Genomic DNA, 13694 nt, shown 5'->3' with positions numbered 1-13694 from the left:
TTGTTACTAGGTTGGTGTTTACATGAAGGGTATCTTCTAGTACCATGAACACTAGTCCCTAAGGGTAAGGGCTTTAGGTAGGTACCAGCTCAAGTTTTCTATTTTCAGTGAGTTGTTTGAGCACTTTCTTCAGCAATAGGATCTTAGCTTCAGTTTGTGGAGAACAACAAATAGTCTTGGAAATATGCTGGGCTGTTTCAGGATTCCTATGGATCCCTTTGCCCAACAACTCAATTAGATGTATACAATTCCTGAAAATAGTGGCTTCCTTTGGTGATGAGCAATATCAAGTGGGAGCTTTCTCTCCCACATTATTTGCTGATACAATTTAGATTGCCTTTTTGTTGAGGAATTGAGAACATTGATGTTGACAGTTATCAATGAGCAGTGAATATTGATCCTCATTATTTTGTTCTGGTGGTTTTCCCCTCCTTTTGATTTGCTGGTCTGGGATTACTTATTCCTTGTGCTTTCGTGGATGTGGTTCACCTCTGCAATTTTAAGTTTTCCTTGTAGCAATTTTTATAGTGCTGGATTTGTAGACACATACTGCTTAAATTTGGCTTTATTGTCAAAAGTTTTTCTTTCTCATTTATTGTTACTGAGAGTTTTTCATGGTATAGTAGACTGGGTGGCCATCTGTTGTCTCAGAGAATTTGTAGACTATCTATCCAGGATGCCTTCCAGACTTTAGAGTTGAAAATTAGGTGTTATTCAAATGGGTCTACCTTTATATGTTACTATTTCCTTTTGCAGCTTTTAATTATTCTTTGTTCTTTACTTTTCATGTTTTGATTATTATGTGTTGTGACAAATTTCTTTTCCTGTCCATTCTATCAGGTGTTCTGTATGATTCATGTACCTTGATAGGCATCCCCTTCTTTAGGTTAGGGAAATTTTCTTCTATGATTTTGTTGAAAATATTTTCTGTACCTTTGACTTGAATTTTTCTCCTTCCTTTATTACTATTTTTCATAGATTTGGTCATTTCATAGTCTCCCATATTTCCTGTATTTTTTATGTTTTTCCTGAACAATATCTTTTGATTCAACCTTGTTTTTTTTTTGATGGTGGTATCCATTGTTTCTGTCTTGTCTTCAATGCCTGAGATTCTCTCTCTCATCTCTTTTCTCTTGGGAAGACTTGTCTATAACTTTCCTTTTTGAGTTCATAAAATTTTATTTTCAGTTTTAACTCACTTTGGGGTTTTTCTAAGTGATTCCATTTCCACTTTCAGGTATTGAACTATTTTCTTTATTTCATTCCACAGTTTGTTTGTGTCTTCATAGATTCCATTAATGGATTTATTTATATCCTCTTTAAGGTCTGTGGTAGTTTGAAAGAAACAGTTCCCATAGGCTCAAAGGGAGTGACACTATTAAGAGGTGTGGCCTTGCTGGAGTAGGTGTGGTTTTGTTGGAGGGAGTGTGTCACTAAAGGGTGAGCATTGAGGTATCAGAAGCTCATGCCATGTCTAGTGGCTCAGTCTCTTCCTGCTGGATGTAGAACTCTCAACTCCTTCCACAGTGCCATGTCTGTTTGTATGTCACTATGCTTTTCCACTACAGATGATAATCAACTAAACCTCTGAAACCATAAACCAAGCAGGACTGAATGTTTTCTGTTATCCCCAAAAATATGATCATTAATAAGGATTTCCTATGGCAATGTTACACTAAACCCAAGGCAGAGAAATATTTGTATGCCTGGCTCTTGTGTAATGGAATTAATTATTAATTGCTTTAAATGAAAAGTGGATATTAGAGCCAGATGTGGTGGTACATGCCTTAAGCTGCAGCACTCCATACCTTTAATTGCAGCACTGAGAAACAGATACAGGTGAGTCTCTCTCACTTCCAGGACAGTCTGGTCTACATAGTGACTTCCAGGCCAACTTGGACTACACAGTGAGATCCTATCTAATTTATGTATAGATACATTTTTCTTGGCTGAGGAGACTGGTCAGCAGCTAAGCCCTTGTTACACAAGCATGAGGATTGGAGTTGAGAGCATCAGAACACTTATAAATGCTGGGTACCTGATAGGGCCACCCATAATTCCAGTCTCAGAAAGCAGAGACAAGAGTTCTCCAGAGGAAGTTGACTAAGAACACTATGGTATCCATAAGCTTGAGTTTGATTGAGAGGATCTGTCTTTCTGAATAAAATGGAAAAGTAAACAGGAATGATTCTCAACACCAACCTTGGGCCTCCACACACACATGCACACATATATGTGAATCCTTACATTGTGTGTGCTCATGCATGCAGATAATAATACACACATGCACACATACATAAGCATAGTGATGTAAAACAAAAAAATATGTTTTATAAAAGTATACCTAATAGCCATGTAGTAGTGGCACATGCCTTTAATCCCAGTACTTGGGAGGCAGAGCCAGGTGGATCTCTGTGAATTCAAGGCCAGCCTGAACTACAGAGCGAGATCCAGGACAGTGACCGAAACTACACAGAGAAACTCTGTCTCAAAAAACCAAAGGAAAAAAAAAACAAAAGTATACCTAAAAAACTTAAACAGAAGAAAATGGTAAACAATTGAAAGGTGTGTTTCATCCTTAAATTTATTTGGCAGAAAGGTAGGATGAAAAAATGATCACTTACAAAGAGGTTACTTTTAGTGGAAAAGGAAGATTGTCTTGAGGAAATTTTTAAATCATGAAAGTGGAGTCTGTAACCAAATAGAGCCTTCTTTGGTTATAATTGAAAAGTCTCTGTTCACAGGGTTCAAACTAGACTTAAGAAACAGTATAACTAAGGAATTATTCTTTTCCTATTCTTCTCCACCTTTTAAAATGGGAATATCTATAACAATTATCATTGCTCTTTCTACTTCTATAGAATACACTTGTGTTGGCATGAGATAACTTGTCTCCTTGGATCTATAAATACAGAAGAACAGTGATAGGTTACTTCTGTACCTGAACCTGCTTTCGTTTGAACACATATTAGACATGGAGTGAATAATTTGAAACCTGAGTCCTGAGGCTCCTGTTGAAAGGATGAGTACAGTTTGCATATGGAAGTGACATAAATAGAGTCAGACCTACAATTTTCCCAAGATACGTATTTTTGTTCCTAGTAAATATTATTAAAAGTCACAACCTGGACAGCATGTGAGAAACAAGGCTACATGAGTTCTAAAGCTGGATTAGTATTAAAGATCAGTTCATTTTGCTCTGTAGATGGTTATTTCTGAAAAGCAGTCATTATGCTTATAATAATCCTAAGCTAAGGCTGAAAAGAAGGGTAAAGAGCACTAGCAGCTCTTCTAGAGGACCCTGGGTCAATTCCAGCACGTTCCATAGCCAGAAACTTAAGAGTGGAAAAATCAATGATAGCAATTTTTAAAAACATAGGAGATGACCAAGAGAAGAGATAACAAGATACTGAGAAACCAGTTGGAAATAAAGAAGAAATCTAGGGAGTTGCCTTCTTGTAGTATCTATCTTCCTCAACTATTTTTTATAGTATCTTTCAACTCTAGACAATTAAAGTAGTTTCAGTGAAAATCCATTGTTTAATTTTACCTTTGTTACAGTACATTTTCTGCTTATTTGTTATTTGTACTTCTCATTTATGCATTCCATTTTTTAATACCTTTATGCCTACTACTATCTTGATCACATACACATTAATCCTATAAAAATGCAAAGGCAAGCTAAAAAATTAGATAGTATCAAGCATTTCTTCTAAATGTTAGCCATCTGGGCTAGAAACAAGCCCAGTGACACAAATAATGAAATGAAAACTATCATTTGAGATATGGCAGGAAGAAAGGAGAAAAGAACAAAATGGTGGATTTTAGAAATAGTTTTGCAGATAAAGTTTCAAACAAAATCCAAAAAAAGAGCCAGACTATACAAAAGGGTGGATTTTTTTTAAATTTAAAATTCATTTAACATAAAATTCACTATTTTTGTATGTGTATGTGTGTAAACATGTGCATGACAGAAGAGGCCAGAATTGTATGTTGTATCATCTGGAGGTGAAGTAGCCAGCCATTGTGAGCTTATTTGCTTGCTGAGTACAGAACTAATGTTTCTACAAGACCATGAACACTCTTAACCACTGAACCATCTCGCTAACCTCAGAAGTCAGAGAAATCTTGATATAAGTGACACATAAAGCCTAGTTGATCAGCTACCCTGGAAGTGTCCTGGTAGCCTGTGGGAAGCACACATGGGAAACTCTGTATTTAGCCAGTTTCCACAACCTGTTCTGTTCTAATCCTCACTTTCTGAGTAAGAGCAATTACTAATACAGAGGAGAAGAAGCCAAAGCTGAAATGAGCTTGGCTAAAGTCTTGTAACTTGAGAAAACAGTCATCAATTTGCCTAAGACACTTCAAAGACACTAAAAGAGACTTCTGAATTCCCAAATAAGCACCCATATGCCCCCTGACATCTGTGAGTGGAAAATTCAGTACTTTAGAAATGGTTTAATTGACATAAAATTCAGCAGGGTTTGCACAGAGCGAGTCATTTTAAGCCAATCTCAATCTCTTTGCTGACAGACTAACAGATTGTTTATGACAGGGACCAAGTAGACAAAGCTGAACTCCAGTGATGAAGTTGTCATGGGCTCTTGAAGTTGTATATGTTACACATGGGGCCAGATAGAAAGATACTTGGGATAGAATTTAGTTCAGTCACCACACACATGGTATCACTTATGAAAGCACTGTCAATCCAAATGATATTTCTGTATATATTTGCTTGAAGACTGTGACATCAGTTCATTCTTATCTGTGCTAATAAAGGTTTGGTGGCCACAAACATGCTATATGAATCAAAAGTGTAGAGAAATATGCTAAATGACAAAAGAATTCCAAATGTTCCAGTGACCTAGGATAAGAGATTATTGTGTTCACATATGATTTAACAAAAAAATTGTTCTATTCACACTACTTAATATAAAGACTGAAGCAGATATTTATCCAAAAACTACAAACATGGAGTAGTCACTTACTAAGGCACATGGGTGGGTCTGGATGAGTATGAAGTATAGAGTGTTATATAGTAGGAGGCGCATACTAGGTGTGAAACTGTGTATGCAACTCTGCTTCAGTAATTGGCTTCATTCAATTACTGACTTTTGTTACAAATGTATAATAAGTATGTCCTTACCTTTAATTTTAATAAAGACAATTAATAAAAAATATTTGATAAATTTTAGGATACCAAGAAACCATAGTATACAGCTGTGAAAATTGTCCATTTAGGAAAGTGTTTTCCACTGTGTGAGCAAGAAGACTTGAATTCCTTCCCAGAACTCATATACAAAAGTCAAGCTTGGTATCACAAGCTTGTAATCCTACATTGGGACCAGCAGGGACAGATAGATGCTTGGGGCTTGCTGACTAGCCCCAGACTAGCTTACCTGGTGATCTCCAGACCAATGAGAGATATTGTCTCAATAATAACATAATAATAATAATAATAATAATAATAATAGTCAAAATAATGATGTAGATGTTGCCTGAGGAATGACATTCAAAGGTTGTCCTTGGCCTCTGCATTTACTTTTTATATATGTGACATTTCCCTCTCCACAACACACATAGACTAAAGGAATAACAATTTTGACATATAAGCAGTGATCAAAAATTTCTCAATGTTTGTTAGGGCTAAATTCAAGATCTTCAACAAACTGAATTTGACTTGCAGTGTTATTTAGATCGGGGTGCCCACCATCTTTGCAGCACTTAGGATTTTTATTTCCTTCTCCAGATTTCCTCTGCCACAGGCTGCAGCTAGTATCTGTCTCTTCTTCTTCTGAGTCTACTAAATACCTGTTTCTGTAACCCCTTTGTCTCCACACCCTAGGAGAAAGTGTCTGACCTATGGGGCAGTCAGTGTTTTATACAGATTGTCCTTCAGAGAAAGGCCATGTGAATGCTGGAACCAGTGTCCTTTTTCAAATCAAATCCCATCTCTCATCTTAATGGAAAACTGTCTTCATTTATTGCTCACAAAAGGGGATTGTGAATGCAATAATTCAGAGCAACATGAACCAAGATAGATCTCCATAACCAAGAAGATAGTCAATAAGATAACTTTTTAATCTCGAAATCATTGTCATTTTCTCATGGTCAGTACTAGGCAGGATTCATGAACATGCTTTGGCTTCCTTTGTTATACACCATGTTTTATAACCATATTGACTTAATAATGGCTGAGTACAAACATTAATACGTTAATAAATGAACACTTACCCATACATATAGTAACAGTACCTGTCTGGTACATGTGTTTTGGAAGATTGTTAGAACAAGAAGGTAAAAAAAAAGAATAATGATCTGTTCTGTCTTTATTGTTGAAGAATGGTCTATTCTATGGCTATAGAGAACATCTATATGTCCAGTTGCCTTGAAGTCAGCTTTGTTTTGATTTTAAAGGCATACAAAGTCACATAAAGTACATTTTGTTTTCTAGGGTCAATACAGTGAAACCTCAAAGTCTTGAGGGATGTCAGAAAATATCACCAGCTCTATTTTTCTCAAAAGATTTACAATATAATCTTGGACCAAAAATTTTATTGATATGCAACTTTATCTCATCTAATGTCATACTGTTGACTATATAGGATGCTTGGAGTAGTTACACCATTGAGTATTTTGGACAAAACAATGTGTGTCCTTGTATTAGTAATATATGAATTATGTTGATATAACCTTATATCAGCTGGTGTACCCTCTTTCTCTCTGTTTCATTTTTTTATTTCATTAATACATACATACAGTCTAAATATTGGGGTTAAATCTTTTCCAATAGAATCTAATTAAAGCATAGAACTGCTGACAGTGAGTCCTAGGCTGTCAGAAAGTACTCAAAACTTCACATTCTCAAGGACGTGACAGAAATGAGAACAATCTGAGTCATTGACTTCTAGTATAACATCTGCAACCTCAAGTTGTTGGAGCTAGATTTCAGGAAGGAAGGACTATGATTAGCAAAACAAAGTCAATCTTGACCTAACTTTACCTGCCAAGCTGGTTTCATTAATGCACCAATGTTATAATCTCCATCACTGCACTTTTCATGAACTTAACTTCTGCTAGGTAAAAGACACTGTCGTTGTATAGTTAGACTTAAGTTTCTCTTAGCAATACTCCTCAAACTGAGCTCTATTAGTGTGGGTGATGGCATTTCTGCTCTGTGACCTTGGAGGGGATGACAAGCAGGGTGACAGATACAGGCTCTCACAAATATCAATTTTAAGGTGAAATTATGTAAAGCAAAAGTATTCCATGAAACTTAGTTTATGCCTAATAATTTCTAAGGTTATTTCTGTTGCAGGGTGTTTTGGTGAATGTCAAGTGTACTCCTCTGTATATGTGTACAGTTTTGATGCTGCAAGAAGAAACTAGCTGAAAAATAATTAAATGTTTCAGATAGTTGAGGAATGAGAATAAAGAGTGATTGATAGCTTTGAATAATGGGAAATGTATATTGTTGAATTAAACAAAGGGAACCATTTTATTTACTTTATCACAGTATTGTAGGTTGAACTTGGTAGATAAGTGCTCATACCACAGAATTATGTCCCAGGCCATTTTTTTTTTTACCTTTCTTATTTGTGTGCTTGATTTTGAAATATTATCTACCTAAGTTGCCTACCCTGAACTTGGACTTTCTCTGTAAGACAGTCATGTTCTTTAAATTGCTCTTTTCTTGTCCCAGCAACTCCAGGGCCAAGGTAAAAAAGATACCTCTCAATACCTCAGTGGTTATACATGTTGGGATCCTTATATAGAGGGAATTATTTCTATGTAAGGTTTACCACTTTAGCTATTTAAAGAGTGTGGTTTAATTCATCATATGGGTAAGTTTGAGGTTCCAGAGCACTGAAACAAAAAGAAGTTCCTGAGAAATTATAAGGGGCTAATAAAAGAACAAAAAGTTCTTAAGTGAGATATAGAAGGCCCTTTGGTAAAACAAAAGGGAATGGGCTGAGGAAGTCTCATTTATGAATGTCTGTAGACTGTATTGAGAAAAATTTCTTGCTCTAATCTTTAGTTTTTCAATGTAAATGGTTAATACATTGAAAAGCTAATTGCAGGTGCATACTGGTAGGCAATCTACATTGCAGAAGACAGACTTACAAGGATAGGTGGATAATTAGCTGATTATATGACATAATGTTTGTCTTTTCCTTTTACAATATATGTGATGATTATGTGACTACAGATTTTTATAAGCATTTTGGAACAAGATCATTTTAATATTGCATTTACCACACATCTATAACAAACTAATGCCTGTATTTTGAGTCTGCTCTAAGAAAGGTGTGAATAGAAACCCTGAGTATTCTTGTTATATTTTCTTTCTTTCTTTCTTTTTTTTTTTGTTTTTGTTTTTTGAGACAGGGTTTCTCTGTATAGCTTTGTGCCTTTCCTGGATCTCACTCTGTAGACCAGGCTGGCCTAAAACGCATAAAGATCTGCCTGCCTCTGCCTCCTGAGTGCTGGGATTAAAGGCGTGTACTACCACAGCCCGGCTTCTTGTTATATTTTCAATAAGTATTTGAGAGTCTACTGAATGATAAGGTTGTTCTCTCTTAGTCTTAGATAGGACGGATAGTTAATGCACTGTATTGAATGTACTTCCTTTAGACTACAAAGACCAAGAAGAATGTTGTCAGAGGAACATGGGACTAAACACTCTGACATACAATAATTCATGCTTTCTTCAGGGGCTCACAATCTCAGAAAATTCTGGTTACCAGGAAGAGCAGATTACAGACTTTGATTTGAGGCATTGTTTTTTTTTTCAACCAAAATATGAAGAATAATTCCACCTTTTGAGGGTAATGAAAGATGAAAACTGAAAAACAAACTGTAGCAGAACAAGAATAATTAACATAATATACATAATACTAAAAGAAATGAGATAGAATAAAAATGAAAACATTACCCCAATTAAATGTGAACATCTCAGACTTTTCATTAGAAAACATTCAGTTTGAGTTATAAACAAGATAAAACAAGTATACAGTATACATGTTATAAACCTATATAACATCCCTTAAAGATTGGAAAGTCAAAGGATATGAAAAGAAGACACACCAATGTGGTGGTAATCTAATTGTACTGAATTATTATTTTGATTGTATGTTAATAAATAAAGTTGTCTGGGAGTCAGAGCTATTAGAGCCATAACAAGAGTGTGGCGGTGGTGGCACACGCCTTTAATCCCATAGATATCTGTGTGTTCAGGGTCAGAGCTATTAGAGCCATAACAAGAGTGTGGCGGTGGTAGCACACGCCTTTAATCCCATAAGATCTCTGTGTGTTCAGGGATACAGCCAGCATTGGAGACATATGCCTTTAAGACGTAGGGGGCTGTACATTCAGACAGTGACGAGGCAGTCATGTGTTTGGGTTTACAACCAATGAGAAGACAAAACAACATACTTTAAAAAATCGAACCGACAGAAAGTAGGTCTCTTTTCGCGAAGCTGGGACAGCAGGAGGAAGGGTGAGATTTTAGCTCTGAACTCTGACTTCTCGGCTTTCTCTTTTACATTGTTTCTGTGTTTCTTATTTAATAAGACGGTTGGTTACATCTACATCTGGCGCCCAACGTGGGGCTCGAACCCACGACCCTGAGATTAAGAGTCTCATGCTCTACCGACTGAGCTAGCCGGGCTCTTGGATTTACCAAAATAGGATAGATAATGGAATTGTTTTCTCTGATTTGTCAAATACCTGTTTAGGTATTTATTACTTGTATATATTGTATATAGTTATTGTACTTTTGTATATAGTTTTTCTTTTGTTAGTTATAACCTTTTGCTTTCTTTTTCTTTTTATTAAAATAGAAAAGGGGAAATGTGGTGGTAATCTAATTGTACTGAATTATTATTTTGATTGTATGTTAATAAATAAAGTTGTCTGGGAGTCAGAGCTATTAGAGCCATAACAAGAGTGTGGCGGTGGTGGCACACGCCTTTAATCCCATAAATATCTGTGTGTTCAGGGTCAGAGCTATTAGAGCCATAACAAGAGTGTGGCGGTGGTAGCACACGCCTTTAATCCCATAAGATCTCTGTGTGTTCAGGGATACAGCCAGCATTGGAGACATATGCCTTTAAGACCTAGGGGGCTGTACATTCAGACAGTGACGAGGCAGTCATGTGTTTGGGTTTACAACCAATGAGAAGACAAAACAACATACTTTAAAAAAACGAACCGACAGAAAGTAGGTCTCTTTTCGCGAAGCTGGGACAGCAGGAGGAAGGGTGAGATTTTAGCTCTGAACTCTGACTTCTCGGCTTTCTCTTTTACATTGTTTCTGTGTTTCTTATTTAATAAGACGGTTGGTTACATCTACACACCAAACTGAAAACAAAACAAGAAACCATAGAAGGTATTAGTGACATTAATTTAAAAAAGTACATTAGTCCTTGTTTCAAGCAGTACATAGTGGAGAGTAGTCAAGTGGAATACTTTGTCATCCTATAGCTTAACCTGAAACCGAGAAATGATGGTGATTAGGAGGGAAAAAGAAAACAGTAAAATGCAGACATCTGGGGGTGGGGGGATATGGATAAATAGCATCCACCTGAAATTATTTTTGAAAAATCTCTCTAATTCTGAAACTACATATAGATTTTTTTTTTTTTAAAAAAATGATGGTATAATAGACTAATGAATGTCATAAACTGACTCTCCTCTTTTCTCTTCCCACATCCACATGGTGCCCAGTGTGAGGCCTAATCGCAATACACTTTCATAGGAATTCTTTAGCTCAAACTGCAATTAGTATCACTAATCAGCATTTCTAGCTCAATGGCTCAGAATATCTGCATTACAGAAGCATGTATCTATACTTTCTATAATTCTGGACAAAACAAAATTATATTGCTATGCTTTATTTTGAAAACATTTCCCAAGCAATTTTACATCTCTTCAGGCATATATTTTCAAACTACATATTGTCTATATAAAACTATTGAGAAGTCAGATATAAGATGAGTTTTAAGACAGTTTTGAAAGTATTTGAGTGTGTCTATAAAGTGTGATTGCATACCTTTTTCTGTGCATGACTTTCTAAGCCATCACAAATATGTTTATCAGTTTCTCAAAATCTGCTTTAACCACAAAATATAAATGATATGTGTGCTGATTAATTTTTGTCAACCTGACACAAACCTAGACATATTTGGGAAGAGAGAATCTCAATTAAGGCTTTATCTTCATCAAACGGGCCTGTGGCATGTGTGGAGGGGCATTTTCTCAATAACAAATTGATGAAGAAAAGTCTAGCACACTGTGTGTCATGACATCTCAGGGCCCATGGACCTGGGTTGTCTAAACATGTAGCTGATAAAGCCTAAGGAAGCAAGCTGGTAAGCAGCATTTCTCCATGGTTGCTGCTTCAGTTCTTGCTTCCGGGTACCTGGCTTGAGTTTCTGTCCTGGCTTTCTTCAATGGTGGACTGGAACCTCTGAAATAAAATAAGCCCTTCCTGTCCCAAGGTAGTTTTGGTGAGTGTTTTATTGCAGCAAAATAAAAGCAAACTTGGACAATATGTGAAGACTGTGAAACATTTTTGTTTGGAAAGAAGTCTGTGTAGTAACTCCCAATGTGCTTAAGGATACAGCCTGTAAAGTATCTTAATGTGGGTGATACCATGCATAGTTTGTGTTGTATAATAGCTGTGTGAATTCTTCAGTCCTCATATGGATGAAAGAATGAGGGATTGAACAGGAATTCTGTGAATGCAAGCATTCGGGTGTGTGTGTGTGACATCAAATGAACATGTCAACTAATACTCATTCCTCTATCCATTCTTCAACAATGGTTAGTTTGTTGACTTTGTGTACAGAGTATACCCTGGTGCAAATACACCCAGTAGTTGATCTCCAGATCTTACTGTATCATGGGACAACTGTAGAAAGAGGTCACATTCTTATATAGAGTCTACCTCAATCTCCTTTCCAAGAATTTCAACAACTTTACAAAATACTATTCAACAACATTCAACTTGAAATGTTCATTAAAGTTACACATTACTATGTTTAATTTAGTAAAATACATTAATGGCAAATTTAGGCAATTAATATCTTATTTATGGACATAGATATACCATGAAGAGAAAAGAACATTGGTATGTATAAAGATACTAGAAGGATGAGCAATAAGAAAAAGTGTTTATTATTTCTTTTTTATTTTTTTCAAATTACTATTTTTATTGTTTTATGTGTATGGGTGTTTTGCCTGCACGTGTTTTTGCAACATAGACATGCATCGCATGCAGAGGCTAGAAGAGAACATCAGCTCCCCTGGAACTGGAATTATAATCCATTGTGAGCTGCTGGGAATCTAACCCGGGTCCTCTGGAAGAATAGCCAGTTCTGAGTTAACTCTCCAGACCCATTTAGTTGTTTCATTATTTATTAATGCTTAAGGTGCCTTTTTGAAGCAGGGTCTTATAATATAGTTCATGCTATCCTGGAGCTCAGAATTTTGTCTTAGTTTAAGTGCTAGGAATGTGGGTGTATGCAACACTGGACTCCAAAATGTTTTAAATGTCAGGTCCGGAGTGTTAAATTCATCAGACACCTAAAAAAATCATTTATATAATTCCTCAGTAGGATAAAGAGTTTTATGCCATTCAATGTTATCAGTAAAATGAGAGTTTCAGTGATTTCCAAAATCAGTTGCAGCTTTGCTTTTGAAGCTAGTTGTATAAGGCAAATGGGTACCTTTGGCCTTAGATGTAGTCCAAGGTAGCTTTCAGATAAAAACTGAACTGCTATTTGTGGCCATAATTGGGAGGCATATTCCACAATACACGGGGTTCACCAGGTTCCTGGGGAAGATGCAGGGAAACTGGACAAGAATATTTGCAAAGATTAAACATGAAGATGTGCATAGAGTGCTGTGAGGACACAATACTGTTTCCAGTTGTGGTGCCATTCCCAAACCTGACCCCCTCACAGTATATCCCTGATTTTCTAAAGTCCTTTTCTATATAAAGGCTTTTATATATAAGTCCAAGAAGTTATTTTTAAAAACAAACTAAAATAGTTCACAGCAATGCTTTGAAGTCAGCAAGCTATGTAACTGTAAGTTGGCTCACTTATCTAGATAGAAAGTCCCAAAGGGCAGAGTCATTTCAGAATCTATGAGAAGGGAGAGAGGCACAGTTTGACAAAAGCATTCACGTTTATATTCTATTTATCTTGTTTGTTCATGCTATTGATATTATTTTATTGTCATATCAGAATAATTCTAATTTCAGTGAATATAATTGTATTTTTATAATTTGATGACTTTAAATAACCCAGCATTGTTGAAGGAATACTGACACAATAAATTTCAGTACAGAATTTTATATGTTGAAATATTTATAGCCTCATACAAGTGTTGCTGTAATCATGACAATGAGCACATTTCTCATCTCCAAAGGTTTCCCTTTTCTCTGTGTTCTTTGCCTTCGTTGCTTTCTTTCTATTCCAGACAACAATCAAAGTACTGTTTTCCAATACACACTCATTTACATTCTTCAAATTTTATGTAAATGAAATGATACCACGTGACCTAAAGTCCTCTCTGGCTCTTCATTTAGTGAAACTCTTGTGGTTTGAATGAGGACTATCCCTTCTAGGGTCACACACTGGAATACTTGGTCCTTAGCTGGCGGCAATGTTTTTTAACAAGCT

The 13694-nt window shown here is 36.0% G+C and overlaps 1 non-coding gene across 1 annotated transcript; it reads right to left on the bottom strand.

Annotated features, from left to right (window-relative positions):
- Positions 1-9600: 9600 nt before the first annotated feature.
- Positions 9601-9673, bottom strand: Trnak-cuu (transfer RNA lysine (anticodon CUU)). Its single transcript has one exon. It is a non-coding gene; the product is annotated as a tRNA-Lys (tRNA).
- Positions 9674-13694: the final 4021 nt, after the last annotated feature.

The sequence above is a fragment of the Peromyscus maniculatus genome, chromosome 3, assembly GCF_049852395.1.
Source record: "Peromyscus maniculatus bairdii isolate BWxNUB_F1_BW_parent chromosome 3, HU_Pman_BW_mat_3.1, whole genome shotgun sequence".
NCBI classification, from domain to species: domain Eukaryota; kingdom Metazoa; phylum Chordata; class Mammalia; order Rodentia; family Cricetidae; genus Peromyscus; species Peromyscus maniculatus.
This window is presented reverse-complemented; position numbering and strand designations above follow the sequence as displayed.